General features: G+C 39.7%; 1 long non-coding RNA gene across 2 annotated transcripts in view; it reads right to left on the bottom strand.

Moving 5' to 3' along the window:
- The window catches only part of LOC119826337, a 96,479-nt gene that overhangs the window by 7,738 nt on the left and 73,141 nt on the right, over nt 1-15,600 (bottom strand). Inside the window, exon 6 of one of the 2 annotated variants that reach the window (XR_005287399.1) lies at nt 2,115-2,180. This is a non-coding gene — a long non-coding RNA (uncharacterized LOC119826337). The remainder of the gene's footprint in view (nt 1-2,114; nt 2,181-15,600) is intronic. The other variant, XR_005287400.1, reaches the window with a different exon arrangement.

Genomic DNA, 15,600 nt, shown 5'->3' with positions numbered 1-15,600 from the left:
GAATGAATTCACATCACTACCACCGCAAGAAGTTTCTTATAAAAAGTTGAGGTCAGTCTCTTCCCGTTATCTCTCCCTGTCTTACCTTTGGATTTCCTAACAAACACTGACACAGTACAAATATCACTACCAGGTGCCATTCCCTTGAGCGTAGGCTTGTGAACATCCAGATATGTGAAAAATAGTTTTCGTGTTTGTGCATTGCTCTGTGATACATTCTGTTAGCAGCACTGATGGAATAAAAGACAAATAACTCCCACAAATTGTCCTGTGATCACCACATGCATGCCTCTATGCCCACAAACATGCACATAAAATAAATAAAATCTAATTTTCCATATTTTTAGTAATGTGTATCAGTAGCTAATATGGGACTGGGCTCAAGACTCAAGGGATAAACTGCTGGATTTGAGAATATGGGGACCTGAGACTCCCAGAACCACAGAAAGCCAGAAGCATTTGTGCATGTGATGGCAGAACAGGGATCCTGCAACATGAGTGGGATAATTCCTGTAAGCTCAGGCCAGTGGCCATGGAACACATAGGGATGAGCAATGGGAGACCCTGTTTCACACACGGAAAAAGGTAAGGACAGATACCCTTTGACCTCCACACTTGAACCTTCATTCACCCACCCACACACAGCCCCCCCACAAACACACACAAAATAGAATATATGTTCTCTAGCCATACATTTAGAAAACTACAGAAGATATTTTATTCCATAGAAACCAAAATTATATACTAGCCACACATTAAGTACAATGTTCTGAATGAACTATCATATCAGAATACATTCATGGATATAAAACAAACAAGCCCTCCAAAAAAAGAAAAGATGTGATGTTTTTCCTATTCAGATTTAACTGGTATATAAATCCAATTCAGGATTAATGAGTGCTTTTGACCAAGTATCGTATTGTGAATTTTTACCCGAAAAGATGACTGATTCAAAGTAGACAAAAGATTGTTGATGGGGACTATTAAAAAGAGATGAATTGATTTAGCAAGAAGTGGAACATTTCTAACAATACTCAGGTCGCATCTCTGATTATGTCAGGATAGATGTAGAACTCACACAGGGAGGGTAGATAATTGAAAGTTAAACGACAGCATTTATGAGACCATAATGCAGCAAAGGTGTTATTCTTATGTTGAGTGGAAAATGTAGCAAAAATAGCATGCTGTCATTCCATATGAAAATAACATGGCATTCTCATTTTCAGTGTTTAAAAATGAATTCAATAAATGCAATTAGCAAAAATACAGTATCTTAAAATCTAAATAGACATATCTCAAAATTTAGTGTACAAAAGGCCAACAGATACATGAAAAATATTCACTATTATCAAGACCTGGGCAAGAACAAATGAAAACTACTTTGAGATGTCTGTCACCTAACCCCAGTGAGGACTGTAGTCAGGAAGATCAAATGTAGGTACTGGGTTAGGTATAGAAAAAGCGGGAGCCTTATGCACTGTTGGCAATAATGTAAATTAGTATAGCTTTGGTGCCCTGGGACATGAAACATCCTTAAGAAACTAAAAATGGATCTCACTTTACAATTCAGTAGTTTCAGAACTGGGCATAAACCCAAAGGTAATGAAATAACCATGTCAAAAAGCTAGGTACACGTTCATATTATTGAAGCACTAGCAGTAGCCATGATCAGTGCCAACTTTAATGCCTATCAACCAAAAATGAGTAAAGGAAATATGCTATGCGTTCACAGCCATACAAAGAGAGCAATTTTGTCATTTGTGACAACTGGCATGACGCTGGAAGAGGCTATGCTTAGAGAAATGGTTAGCACAGAAAGGTGAGTACAACATGACCCTAGCACTCATACCTAGAAAACAAGGAGTTGGTGTAAAGAATATGGTTGGGTAAACAAGAGCTACATAATGTCTTTTTTTTTTTTTTTTTTTTTTTTTTTGGTTTTTCGAGACAGGGTTTCTCTGTAGCTTTGGAGCCTGTCCTGGAACTAGCTCTTGTAGACCAGGCTGGTCTTGAACTCACAGAGATCCACCTGCCTCTGCCTCCCGAGTGCTGGGATTAAAGGCGAGAGCCACCGCCGCCCAGCAAGAGCTACATAATGTCATGAGTTGACTTACCAGTGTGGATGGAGGATTTTCACAGGTTCCACACCTAAAGGAAGAACGACAGGCAATAACTGGAAGCTGAGAGAGGAAAAAAATCAGTTTTCTTTAGGGTTGAACTGACTGCTAGGCTATCATACCCCAGTAGTCAGCCTAAACACATGTGCATATGCAAAACATTAGATGAACTCGGGATATTATATACACGTTTATCACACACACACACACACACACACACATACACACACACAGAGGTGTGTGTTTTAAACAATAATAATAGAAAAAGAGGTCATAAAGTTAACAGGAGGGGAGAGACAAAAAAAAGTTGGAAAGAGGAGTGAAAGTATGTAAATTCAGTATTATGTGTAACTCTTAAAAACTAAACAAGTCAAGATTTAAAATGAAGGTGAGATTAGAAAGGGAGCCAGCAGAAATGGGGGAGAGGGTAGGAGAGGAGAGGGGCTATCAAGAAATTCAACAACACTACTTGAAAGAAAAACTATCTTCTGCCATTCTACATTGCACCAAGGTAAGCAGAATTCACTTTATATCTGACAATAATTAATCTTACTATAAACAAATGATGAAAGCTTAAGATTATGGGTGGTTTAATTTCCGAGGATTGATCCCTATCCATTATGAATGAGACTCAACATCTCACTTCCCAACTAATAAATATGAACAAATACATATATCAATCAAGATTGAAAACACAGCTTAAAGTTCTTTCAATACTGGCACTATATATTTCATCTTGAAAAAAGAATTATTCATCTGAAGAAGGAGCTCAAACGATTGAGAAGAAACTGAAAAAGTGAATACAAATATTTTTTTTTTTTTACTTCATAAAACCTGGAAGTATTTTAATGGTATATTTTGCTTTAAAGGACCAAGACTCAACAGACAATGTTTATAGAAACATAACACAGAAGATTGATATATAAAATATGCAAAGAGGATTTACAAAACTAGATTACAGATGTTACCATGGGAAAATGGATAAAAGATGAAAGGATGTAAGGAAAAAAGAGATGAGATAGAAATTCAAATTGTTAGAGACATTAGACAACAGTCTATCAATATCCGTGAATATAAAAAGATAAACTTTTCTTTTGATGTCATGAGCTCATCACTAAGAATCAACCCCACAATGTGAAAACAGTATTTGTCAGAGTTCATATAGGGCGTTTTTAATCAACCATTATTTTTATTGGGATGAATTCAGAAATAGTCCATCAGTCGGCACTGTTAGAATATTTAAATCATGCCAATATTAACATAGAAATCTTGAAAATTGTGGTCATTAAAGTAAAATGTAAAATTTTAGTATGTGTGGTCCTATCACTTGGGGAAACAAAAAGAGATCATTTTATAAGCTCCTTTGAGTGTGAAAAGTGAGATATTCTATTATATTAATTATATCATATTTATTATGCCTTTTTTCCCCACAAGTAACATGTAACAAGTGGGCAATCCATGTCACCAAAGTGATTCGGATTTGGTTACATTGTCTATCAGTTTTGTCCAATCCATATTTAATATATATATTTCTTTAATAAAATAAAGTATCAAGTGCAATCTCCTATTAGACACTGTGCTCTTTCTAATAGTCTGAGAGCAATGAAGTCTCTAGTAGCCTCTTTTCCAAGAGTTGCCATTGTCTTGTTTCTAGTGAAGGATTTACAAGTTTCACGTGATTCCAAATGTACTCCATAATTGAGGAGTTACTCTGAGACATGGAGACTTAGGAAATATTTTAAGGTCTATGTTCAAGCTGTGGTTCATAAAGTTCTGGCACTGTAGGGAATGTTGGTACTTTTGCAATAACTTTATTTTTTATTTTTGTATCTGCTGACAAGCTGCATCCACATATACAATAAACTCTAGTTATTTTAACCCTGTGTCCTTCTCTTATCTCTCTCCTCTCCATTGAAACCCTCTTTTATGTGACTGTTACTATGTATACAATCTGGTATTTTGAAAATGATTTTGAATACCACTCATGTGCACTCCAAAGCAATTTAATACTTCAAGGATCTTCAGAATGTCAGGGTGAAGTGTTAATGATAAGATTAGAAGCTTCCTTAAACTTTTGATCTTAGCAAAATATCGTTTTCTTCTGATTTGCATATCTGAGCCAGGAATGGCAAAGAGGGCATATTTTTAAGGAAAAAGCACTCAAATGTTAGACTTGCTATTCTCTTCTAGAGGCTTCTGTCAAACCCTAGATGGCCAAGATACACTGTGGTCTTAGTGCTACTTTCAGCTTCGAAGTGGAGCCCACAAAGCATAGTGACCACTGCTCCCAAAGCCTCCTCATGCTTGGAAACACCGTGGAAAAACTGTGAGATCACTGTTTAGGCACAGTTTAATTCACAGCATAGGCGTGGTTCATTTCTCTACTTACCATGATGCATGTCTTAGACATTGCAGAAAATGCCTCTATCTAACAAAAAGTGCACAGTGACATTCCCTGATGCAGGTGAAGAAGATAAACATACATGATAGCAGGTGGTATTAAGGCCTATGTCACATGTTCACAGCCCAAATGTCAGCACCACAGCTTCTAGTACACATCAAATGCCAACCCCTATATCATGCCCCTCCAGCCAGGATGTCTTACGAGCGGATGGTTAGAGAGTGCTAGTGTCTTGCTCACTTGCTGTGCTCTGCTTTGGTATGCATCCAGACTACATTCAAGACAGCAATACACTCTGCTAGAAGCCAGCATTGCTCAGCATGCTCTATAACTAGTGGTCCTGTGACTTAACTTGGACCAATGAAAAGTTAAGTGGGAGGAGCTCAGGGCAAGTTTAATTTAAATGACATGGAAAGGAACATCTTGTTCTTTTCTGTCCTTTTTTACTTCTTCCCTTCAGCATCTGGAGATGGGGATACAACAGCTGGAGTGTCTTTAGCTTGGTCTCTGATGGAGGAGTGTCTTTACTGGTTAATAAAGAAACTGCCTCGGCCCTTTACTAGGACAAAATATTAGGTAGGCAGAATAAACAGAACAGAATGCTGGGTAAAAGGCAATGAGGCAGACACTTCAGGCAGTCGCCATATGCAGTCGCCATGCCTCTCCTCTCCAAGATGGACACAGGTTAAGATCTCTCCTGATAAGTGACCACCTCGTGGTGCTACACGGATTACTAAATATGGGTTAATTAGCCAATAAGAGGCTGAAAAAATGGGCCAGGAAATGTTTAAAAGAATACCATTTTCGTGTAATTATTTCAGATGTAAAGCTAGCTGGGTGGTGGGATACAGCCCTGCCGCTCCATCTACAGGTCTCAGGGGGGGTCTAAGAGGCAACCTTGAACATGGAGACATTCTTCTAACAAACGATAATGCACAAAATAGAACGGCACTTTCACTTTGATGCTGTCCTCAGATTCCTATTCTGTAGAATGGAATGGCGGGCTGCGTCCCGCCACCAGGCTAGCTTTACCCAAAATAATTACACAGAAACTGTATTCTTTCAATTACTGCCTGGCCCATTAATTTCAGCCTCTTACTCACATCTTGATTAACCCATATTTAGTAATTTATATAGCACCACAAGGGGTGGCTTACCAGGAGAGGTCTTAACCTGCATCCATCTCAGAGAGGAGAAGCATGGCTACTGCATATGGGGACTGTCTGAAGCATCTGCCCTTCTCTTTCCCAGAATTCTGTTCTGTTTACTCCGCCTACCTAATTTTCTGTTCTATTAAAGGGCCGAGGCAGTTTCTTTATTAGCCAATGAAATTAACACATAGACACTCCTCCATCACTACTAGATTTTCCCCACTAAATCCTTCAGGTAAGAGATAAGAAGAGAGGCTCTCTGACGATGTCAATTTTTTTGGTTCTGGTGGTGTAGCATGCTGCTAACAGAACCCAGCAATGACTCTCCTGAACCAAGGTCTGAGAGTCTGAATGAGAAATGTCTCCTGTAGGCTGGATATGCTTGACTACTTGGTCTATAGGTGAAAATACTACCTAGCTAAGGTTCCAGTACAGAAAGGGAAAAAGACTAAGGGGGTTGCTTGATTCTAGAATGCAGTTGCTTCAATACACAAAAGCTGTCACTGATGTAATATAAGGGGCAAGAGATATCCCAAGCCAGAAGTTGAACTTGGCTGTGCCATCCATGAGGTTGGCATCCTTCAGACATAAGAAGCATGTGAGCATAAGGGCATTCTAGTGAAGTTATCCTAGAGTCTTTCTCTGGGGTTTAAGAAAACTACCGAGCTATAATCCCTGATCCTGAGCCCTGAACTTCCATCTGGACTGGTGAGTGAGTGCAGACCATGGGGCAACCTGCCCTGGAAGAGAGCACAGACCCCCTCCCCCCAGCTCCCTCTGCAGGCTTGTCTTTGCTTCTCAAGTCACTGCCTCTCCCAAGCCTTCCCTAGTGTTTTCAGGTGTCCTGCTCCTGTACTAAGGATATCCACCCAAAGGGGCCAGACTCTGGCCTCCAGGTAGGTCTGAGGATTCCTGCAAGGGAGTGCGGGCTCCTTCAGATTGTGATGCCAGGTTCACTTTGTGATATTCCATCCCGCCCTGCCCCCACCTTGGCCCTTTTGTCCAGGCGGCATCCCTGGGCTGCCTGGAATCCCTGATCCTCAGCCGTAAACTTCCATCTGGACTGGTGAGTGAGTGCAGACCCTGGGGCAACCTGCCGTGGAAGAGAGCACAGACCCCCTCGCCCTAGCTCCCTCTGCAGGCTTGTCTTTGTTTCTCATGTCCCTGCCTCTCCCAAGCCTTCCCTAGTGTTTTCAGGTGTCCTGCTCCTGTACTAAGGCCATCCACCGAAAGGGGTCAGATTCTGGCCTCCAGGCAGGTCTGAGGATTCCTGCAAGGGAGTGTGGGCTTCTTTAGATTGTGACGCAAGGAATAGGTCCTCCTCCGGCACTGGGGAGATCCAGCCAGTTTCAGTCACAGCAAAGATTGCTCTAGGACACCAAGCGCCTCCAGGCTCCTTTTGAAGGAAGAGATGGGCAGGCGCCAATGCAGGAGCTCCTCCAACAACATGAAAGGCAACATGCCATCACCACAATCCAGACATCCTGAAACAACAAGAATTGAACACCCTACCCCAGAAGATATAGAAGAAACCGACCTTAAACAGTACTTTATGAAAATAATAGAGGACCTTAAACAGGAGGTAAAAAACTGCCATAAAGAAATGGAGATGACAAACAAAAAGGTAGATGAAATAAATAAATCTCTCAAAAATACCCAAGAAAAACAAGAAAAAGCAATCAAACAGGTAAGGGAAACAGTACAGGACCTGATAAATGAAATGGAGGTAATGAAGAAAACACAAGCTGAGGGAAGACTGGAAATGGAAACTTTGAGTAAATGAACTGAAACTTCAGAGACAAGTATTTCCAACCGAATACAAGAGATGGAAGAAAGAATCTCGGACTCTGAAGATACTATAGAGGAAATAAATTCACAGATTAAAGAACTAAACAAATCTAACAAATTCTTAACACAAAACATTCAGGAAATCTGGGACACCATGAAAAGACCAAACCTAAGAATAATTGGGGTAGAAGAAGGAGAAGAATTATAACTCAAAGGCCCAGAGAACATATTCAACAAAATTATAGAAGAAAACTTCCCCAACCTAAAGAAGGATGTTCCTATGAAGGTACAAGAAGCCTACAGAACACCAAATAGACTGGATCAAAGAAAGCATCCCCATGCCATATAATAATCAAAACACAAAACATACAGAATAAAGAACAGAAATTAAGAGGAAAAAGGTCAAGTAACATACAAAGGGAAACCTATCAGAATTACACCTGATTTCTCAATGGAAACCATGAAAGCCAGAAGAGCTTGGATAGATGTGCTACAGACACTAAGGGAACATGGATGCAAGCCTAGACTACTATACCCAGCAAAGCTTGCATTCACCATTGATGGAGAAAACAAGATATTCGGGGACAAAAACAGATTTAAACAATACGTAGCCACAAATTCAGCCTTGCAGAAAGTAACAGGAGGAAAATCACAAACCAAGAAGTCCAACAACGCCCACAATAACTCAGGCATCTAGCAACCCTTCACCAGCACAACTAGAAGAAGGGAAACACACAAACTCTACTACAAAAAAAATAACTGGAGTTAACAACCACTGGTCATTAATATCACTTAATATCAATGGACTCAATTCACCTATAAAAAGGCACAGGCTAAGAGATTGGATACGAAAACAGGATCCAACATTCTACTGTTTACAAGAAACACACCTCAACCACAAAGAAAGACACCTACTCAGAGTAAAGGGTTGGGAAAAGGTTTATCAAGCAAATGGACCTAAAGCCGGTGTGGCCATACTAATTTCCAACAAAGTTGACTTCAAACTAAAATCAATCAAAAGAGATGGAAAGGGACACTTTATACTCATAACAGGAAAAATCCTTCAGAATGAAGTCTCAATCCTGAATATATATGCCCCTAATATAAAACCTCCCACTTATGTAAAAGAAACACGTCTAGAACTCAAGGCAGCCATCAAACCACACAAATTAATAGTTGGAGACTTCAACACTCCTCTCTCACCAATGGACAGGTCAATCAGACAGAAACCTAACAGAGAATTGAAAGACTTAATGGAGGAAATGAACTAAATGGACTTATCAGACATCTATAGAATACTGCACCCAAACAGGAAAGAATATACCTTCTTCTCTACGGCTCATGGAACCTTTTCGAAAATTGACCATATACTTGGTAACAAAGCAAACTTCCACAGTTACAAAAAAATATTAGTAACCACCTGGGTCTTATCGGATCACCATGGATTAAAATTAGAAATCAACAAGAATGCTACCCCCAGAAAGCCCACAAACTCATAGAAACTGAAGAGTCAACTACTGAACCACACCTGGGTCAAGGAAGAAATAAAGAAAGAAATTAAAGTCTTTCTTGAATTTAATGAAAACAAACACACAACATACTCAAACCTATGGGACACAATGAAAGCAGTGCTAAGAGGAAAATTCATAGCACTAAGTGCCCACTTAAAGAAAACGGAGAAAGCACACACTGGACACTTAACAGCACACCTGAAAGCTCTGGAAAAAAAAGAAGCAGACTCACCTAGGAGAAGTAGAAGACTGGAAATAATAATAATCAAACTTGTGGCAGAAATCAACAAAATAGAAACACAGAAAACAATCCAAAGAATCAATGAAACAAAAAGCTGGTTCCTGGAGAAAATCAACAAGATTGATAAAAACCATTAGCCAAACTAATCAAACAGCAGAGAGAGAACACGCAAATTAATAAGATTAGAAATGAAAAGGGGGACATAACCACAGACACAGAGGAAATTCAGAGAATCATTAGATCTTACTACAAAAGCCTGTATGCCACAAAATTGGAAAATGTAAAAGAAATGGACACTTTTTTAGATAAATACCATATACCAAAGTTAAACCAGGACCAGGTAAATGCTCTAAATCGTCCTGTTAGTCGCGAAGAATTAGAAACTGTTATCAGAAACCTCCGTACCAAAAAGAGCCCAGGACCAGATGGTTTCAATGCGGAATTCTACCAGAACTTCCAAGAAGACCTAATACCTATACTCCTTAAGGTATTTCATAATATAGAAACACAAGAGTCACTGCCAAATTACTTCTATGAAGCTACAGTTACCCTGATACCTAAACCACACAAAGACTCAACCAAGAAAGAGAATTACAGGCCAATTTCACTCATGAACATTGACGCAAAAATTCTCAATAAAATACTGGCAAACCGAATCCAAGAACATATTAGAAAAATTATCCATTAGGATCAAGTAGGCTTCATCCCAGAGATGCAGGGCTGGTTCAACATACGAAAATCTATCAATGTAATCCATCATATAAATAAACTGAAAGATAAAAACCATATGGTCATCTCATTAGATGCTGAAAAAGCATTTGACAAAATTCAGCACCCTTTTATGATAAAGGTCCTGGAGAGATTAGGGATATAAGGGTCATTCCTAAATATAATAAAAGCTATTTACAGCAAGCCGACAGCTAACATCAAATTAAACGGAGAGAAACTCAAGGCTGTCCCACTAAATTCAGAAACGCGACAAGGCTGTCCACTCTCTCCTTATCTCTTCAATATAGTACTTGAAGTTTTAGCAATAGCAATAAGACAACATAAGGGAATCAAGGGAATTTTTTTTTTGGAAAGGAAGAAGTTAAACTTTCGTTATTTGCAGATGATAGTGTACATAAGGGACCCGAAAAACTCCACCAAAGAACTCCTACAGCTGCTAAACTCCTTCAGTATCGTGGCAGGTTACAAGATCAACTCCAAAAAATCAGTTGCCCTCCTATATACAAAGGATAAGGAAGCAGAGAAAGAAATCAGAGAAGCGTCACCTTTCACGATAGCCACAAATAGCATAAAATATCTTGGGGTAACTCTAACCAAGGAAGTGAAGGATTTATTTGACAAGAACTTTAAGTCTTTGAAGAAAGAAATTGAGGAGGATACCAGAAAATGGAAGGATCTCCCCTGCTCGTGGATTGGGAGGATCAACATAGTAAAAATGGCAATTCTACCAAATGCAATCTATAGATTCAATGCAATCCCATTCAAAGTCCCATCAAAATTCTTCACAGAGATTGAGAGGACAATAATCAACTTTATATGGAAAAACAAGAAACCAAGGATAGCAAAAAAAATCTTATACAATAAGGTACTTCTGGAGGCATTACCATCCCTGACTTCAAACTCTATTGGCATAAAAACAGAGAAGTTGACCAACGGAATTGTATAGAAGACCCGGATCTTAAACCACAAACCTACGAACACCTGATTTTTGATAAAGGAGCCAAAAGTACACAATGGAAGAAAGAGGGCATCTTCAACAAATGGTGCTGGCATAACTGGATGCCAACCTGTAGAAGAATGAAAGTAGATCCATATCTATCTGCATGCACAAAACTCAATTCCAAATGGATTAAAGACCTCAGTATTAATCTGAACACACTGTGCTTGAAAGAGGAGAAAGTGGGAAGTACTCTACAACAAATGGGCACAGGGGACCGTTTCCTACGCATAACCCCAGCTGCACAGACATTAAGGGCAACATTGAATAAATGGGACCTCCTGAAGCTGAGCAGTTTCTGTAAAGCAAAGGACATTGTCACTAAGACGCAAAGGCAGCCTACTGACTGGGAAAAGATCTTCACCAACCCTGCAACTGACAAAGGTCTGATCTCTAAAATATATAAGGAACTCAAGAGACTAGACTGTAAAATGCTAATTAACCCAATTAAAAAATGACATCTTGAATTTTGCATGCAAATGGATGGAAATAGAAAACACTATTCTGAGTGAGGTAACCCAGACCCAAAAAGATGAACATGGGATGTACTCACTCATAATCAGTTTCTAGCCATAATTAAAGGACATCGAGCCTATAATTTGGGATCCTTGAGATGATAATAAGGTGAACCCCTCAAAAATGATATAGTAATCCTCCTGGATATTGGAAGTAGACATGATCGCCAGGCAAAAATTGGGAACTTGAGGGTTGGGCGAAACGCGGCCAAGGGAAGATGGGGAGAGAAAAGAGTGAAGGGAAGAATGGGGGGAGCTCAGAGGAATGGGATGCTTGGGATATAGGAAGGGTGGATATGGGAGCAGGGAAGCATATATCTTAATTTAGGGAGCCACCTGAGGGTTGTCAAGAGACTTGACCCTAGAGGGGTTCCCAGGTTTCCAGGGAGACGCCCCCAGTTAGTTCCTTGGGCAGCTGAGGAGAGGGAGCCTGAAAAGGCCAGTTCCTATAGCCATACTGATGAATTTCTTGCATATCACCATAGAACCTCCACCTGACGATAGATGAAGAAAATGACAGAGCCCCACCTTGGAGCACCGGACTGAGCTCCCAAGGTCCTGATGAGGAGCAGAAGGAGAGAGAACATGAGAAAGAAAGTCAGGACCATGAGGGGTGCATTCACCCATGGAGACGGTGGGACAGAACTAACGGGAGATCACCAACTCCAGTTAGATTGGGACTGATGGAACATGAGACCAAACCTGACTCTCTAAATGTGGCCGACAGTGGAGGCTGATGGAGAAGCCAAGGACAAAGGCGCTGATCTTTGATTATTCTGTACCGGCAAGGTACCAGCGGTTATTGGGTTTAGGGAAATAACCACTGTTGTCCTTTATAATAAATCAGTTTTAATACAAGGGAAAATAAGGGAACTTACAGATCCAAGGGTCCAGTGGAGCAGAAGGTACGCAGGGGAGAACCAAAACGGGGCTCCTTCTGGCACCCCGATCCTATTTAAGGGGAATGCTACTCCACTGGGGCAGCCACGCCCCTGAACGCAGGGATTGGGCCAGCTGCCCCAACATCTCCCCCTTTTGTCTAAATAAGACAGATTCAGTAACCAAATACAACTATATACAATGGGAACAGATCATATAAAATTACAAGAAGTAAACTATATCAGGTGAGGAGTATATAACGAAAAATTTTTCTAATCACTCTACTTTGGGAAGTCTAAATAATCTAGAAGGTAGCTACCATTATCTAATCTTCAACCCCATCAAAGATCTGAGAAGGAGAGTAAAATTACCAAAGCAACCAGGAAGCACAAACGAGAAACTTCCAAAATGTGCAACACAAGACAGAGACAATTGACTACCTGGGCAACCACACGAAGTCTTGATAGCAATGTTGAGGCAACCAACTTTGGCTGAGGCCTGAAAAAACCTGACATACCATTATACAACGGCAAGGAACCTTTAGTAGAACAATCCTATCCTGTCTTGGCAAGATAAGACAATCCTGTTTTATCCACTTATGGATATTTCGTAGTTTAGTCAGTAATGGAGGTATGGGCTTTTCTTTGCCCCAAGGCCAGTTCTGCCAAGTAGAAGACAAACTCCAAGTGGAGTGTCTTTGGTGCTCAACGTTCTCTCAGGAGTAGAGCATTGTTGCCAGGAGTGATTGTGTCTCATAAATACAAAACTCTAGGTTAGATTAAAGGCCATGTTCTACAGCTCTTCAAAGAGGTTGAAGATTATGCTATCTATACTAAATACAACCTCTATGTGTCTAAAAAACCTGATTGTCCTAAATATAAATATGACCAACATATAATTCTCAACACTTATGTAACTGTATGACTAATAGAATAGACAACTGTGCAATAAATGAAGACAATGATTTCCAAATGTAAACAGGGTCCTTACATAAATAATATCTGAGGTAGAAATGTACAGTGCAATATGGTAAACAATGTCATTACATAAATAATATCAGAGGTAGAGATGTACATTGCAATATAGTAAACAATGTCAATATAACAATTGTTTCAAACAGAGGTAGTATCATACTCTCATACAACGTTTAATATATCAATATACAAGAATCAACACTCATATAGTTTTTTTTAAAAAACAATAACTCACAAAAATCAATTATTCCTTCAGATCACCAGTTAATCCCTCCCTCCCCCTATATATATATATATGTATATATAGATATATATATAGATATACATATAGATATACACATAATTTATACCCCTGAGTCCATATAAAGCCTTCCACAACCCGACCACCCTATACCAGCCACCAATTAGTGTCCCTAAATCTGAGGGTAAACTTTGTTAGGAGGGGGGGCGTCGTCATCCAAGATTGCTTCCAGCTGACATAGGGGCGACTTTTCTTCCCAGGGGTTCCTGTGAAAGCAAATGATGGTAGAATACCCAGGGTAACATTTCATCTAGGAAAAATGTGTCCAGCCTCTGAATTTTTTTTAGAAAATGAGGCCAGAATGTTGTCAAAAATGTGCACCATTCGAAAGTGTTCTGTGCAATTGGTACCAAAAAACAGGCCAAATATTAGCGCTACAAAAAACATGACGTCATAATAACCAGTTGGAGTTGATGTTGCGGGGCCCCATCTTCATCCTGGAAACTGCAAAGATTACTGAAGAAAAAATTTTATCGTTTGTTGCGAGAGAGATAAGCATTATCTACAAGGACACATACAGACGTATACGTGCATATCTTCAATGAAAGGTGCATTAAAAACAACCATAGATATGAATGAAGGCAAAGAAGGCACATATATTGGTACCATTATCAACATTATTGTTATTAATATTCTGTCTCATAATTTGACTCCTAACCTGAGACAGAAACTCTGAGAAATCTCTTATAAACAAGCTTGGAATTGGAGAGGGACTGGGCCAGAGTCCAACTCCAAGAAACCAGCTCTAAATATCTATGAAGAAATGCATATTGACACACATACAAAAATTGTTTTTTATACTCACAGAGCTTACCCAATGTTAATGCTGATCCTTGTTGGGTTGCAATTGGTTCCAATTCATCAATATTCAAGGTATCCAGGGTCCCTCAGGTCCTTTGAAGGTGAGCTTCTTCCTGTGGGGATAAGAAAAGAACCCTGCCCCCGAACTATAGGTCTCTTACCATCAGTATGTTCACCATCCTTGTGCATGAATTGTTATTTGTCTTTTCCAAGGGGCTTCTCCTCTTCAAACCGAACCTTTGTTAACTTTGATGGTATCCACGATTTTTCTTCTCCTGTGGAGACAAGAGCAAAACCCCTTCCCCAACGCAGCACATCCCCTGGCTTCCATTGTGAGGTTAGCACATCCTTGAAATAAACTGGTTGATTTAATTCAACAGACTTTTCCATTATCCAATGTCTTTCTGCAGCCGTTGTCCCCTTTTCATTAGCGTTGAGAAAATTCAAAGTTAGTAAAGCATTATGTAATCTATTTCTGGGGGTATTCTCCACCCCCTTTTGCTTGTGCAACATATCCTTTATCGTCCTATTTGATCTTTCAATGACTGCTTGACCTGTAGGATTGTAGAGTATGCCTGTAACATGCTTAATATTGTAATAGGCAAAAAACCGTTTCATTTTTCTAGAGACATAAGCTGGACCATTATCCGTCTTTATTTGTGCAGGTATACCCATGATGGCCATGACTTCTAATAAGTGAGCGATTACTGAATCGGCCTTTTCTGAGCTTAAAGCAGTTGCCCATTGGAATCCTGAATAATTGTCAATGGTATGGTGTACATATTTTAATTTTCCAAATTCTGCAAAATGGAACACATCCATCTGCCAGATTTCATTCCTTTTGGTGCCCTTTGGATTAGTCCCTGCAGGCAGTGGTGCTTGGTTATAGAAAGAGCAAGTAGGGCATTTCTTTACAATCTCCTTAGCTTGTTGCTATGTAATAGAAAACTCTTTCTTCAAGCCTTTGCTATTGACATGATGCTTTTCATGAAATTCGGAAGCCTGCAGCACACTACCAATCAATAGCTGATCAATATCTGCATTGCCACGTGCTAAAGGACCTGGCAGACCCGTATGGGATCGGATGTGTGTTATATACATAGGGCAAAGTCTGTTCCTGATCATTTCTTGTACCTGGATAAACAATGAGGTTAGTTCAGTATCATCAGGTATGAATTCGGCAGTTTCAATATGT

Source organism: Arvicola amphibius, chromosome 11, assembly GCF_903992535.2.
Source record: "Arvicola amphibius chromosome 11, mArvAmp1.2, whole genome shotgun sequence".
NCBI lineage: Eukaryota > Metazoa > Chordata > Mammalia > Rodentia > Cricetidae > Arvicola > Arvicola amphibius.
The sequence above is the reverse complement of the archived record's forward strand: the minus strand, read 5'-3'. Positions and strand labels throughout refer to the sequence as shown.